Source organism: Citrus clementina, unplaced genomic scaffold (assembly GCF_000493195.1).
Source record: "Citrus clementina cultivar Clemenules unplaced genomic scaffold, Citrus_clementina_v1.0 scaffold_8, whole genome shotgun sequence".
NCBI classification, from domain to species: Eukaryota; Viridiplantae; Streptophyta; class Magnoliopsida; order Sapindales; family Rutaceae; genus Citrus; species Citrus x clementina.
This window is the reverse complement of record NW_006262022.1, coordinates 6,967,519-6,969,347: the sequence shown is the minus strand read 5'-3', so window position 1 is coordinate 6,969,347 and position 1,829 is coordinate 6,967,519.

Sequence of the window (1,829 nt, the reverse complement as noted above, 5' to 3'; positions counted from 1 at the left end):
ATGATCGTGAAGTATATATTATTTGTTACCCCATTCGGCATACATATACCATGAAACTATGGTTTATGTCACAATTAATATTCTTACATGGTAGAAAATTATTCAAACCTTATAAAATTTAAGTTTCACTAGTTTATTTTTATTTTATTTTCTAATATCACTTAGTTGATTTCATAAAAGTTAAAACTAATATATATTCTTAATTAGCTTTAATTTATGAATCATGAAATATTATTTTATTGATATCATTTGATTGCAATTAACTAATTATAAAATTTTATATTACTAAGAGTCATTACTTTAATGATAAAAATATAAAAATTAATGAGAAATTTTCTTTATATATTTTTTGTATTTTAAGTAAAACAAATGGTTTAGGATATTTTAATTTAAAAATTTAACACAAAACATTGAGCAATTAATTTCTCACAGTCTAACGGTTGATATTGAAAGTCAAAACAATATTTTATTATTTTAAATCATCCACCATTGAATTACATGAAATCATTAGTTTAATTTTTTTTAAAATTTATTACCACTAACAATATATATCCAAGCCATCATGTAGTTATATACACATATATATAGTATCATTAATAATATATATCAAATAATTTATTACAATGTCTTCTATAATAATAATTATTATTTAAGTATTAATGATCTTTTAATTAAATTCATATAATATAAGTTATTATAAGACCTTATGGAATATCTTTATATGAAGTCGGGAAAAGGACACCTATACTCCAAAGTTTGGGGAGATGGTCGCAAAAACCCTAAGTTTTCAAAAAGGAAAGACCCCTTTTGACCATAATACCCTTTTAATTTAGTAATTAGAAAATTGATTTTAAAGCTTTAATTAATAAAAATTACTCTAATAAAGTAATTTTTAATAATAAATAGAAACATAATATTAAAATAAATAAATTATAATTATTTTAAATATTACGTAGAAAGTAATTTCAATATTATTAATAGGGGTATATTTTGTTAACTGGAAAACCTATCTAACCCAAGGATTTATTTAAAATCTTTATAATAAATAAAAATATATTATTAAAATAAATATAAGAATTTAAATTTTAATATTTTTTTATTGTTAATATTATTAATCTACTAGATAGATTATATTATTTATATTAAATTTGTCAATTAAAAAATCTTAAAGTCAATTTTCTAATTACTAGATTTAAAGGGTATTACGGTCAAAAAAGGGTCTTGATATCCCTTTCTGAAAACCTAGGGTCTTTACTACCATTTCTCCAAACTTTAGGATGTAGATGTCTTTTTCCCTATAAGGTATTGTTGAGATAATATTACCTCCTAATTACATTTATTTTGAAACTATTTTTATTTCTAATACTAATTGTGATAGAAGAAAAGGTAAAATTGTATAGCTTATAGGCAGTACCTAACGTTTTTAATTTCAGAATTATTTTTAACTTTTTCTTTTCATTTTGTTGGTGCCCAAAAAATATTTATCAATTGATTAGATAAAAGTGATTTAAAGTATGGAGAAGTACCACAACCTACAAATTACTTGTTACATAATTACTTGCCCCTCTATTTTCTTCATAAAACCCAATTGGCCAATTTCTAAATAAATTTTATTAAAAATTTTGATGCATATACGATTACTACTTATATAACACTTTTAAATTCGACAGATAACCTTATTTTGGAGATTATCTTTGTATAAATTATACAAACCCCCATTTATCCTTATACAAATTATTTAATCCACAAACTACCAATAGCATAAAATAACAAAAATTAACTACTCAAAACATCTATTTATATTTGTTTCTATTAAAAGCTAATTAATA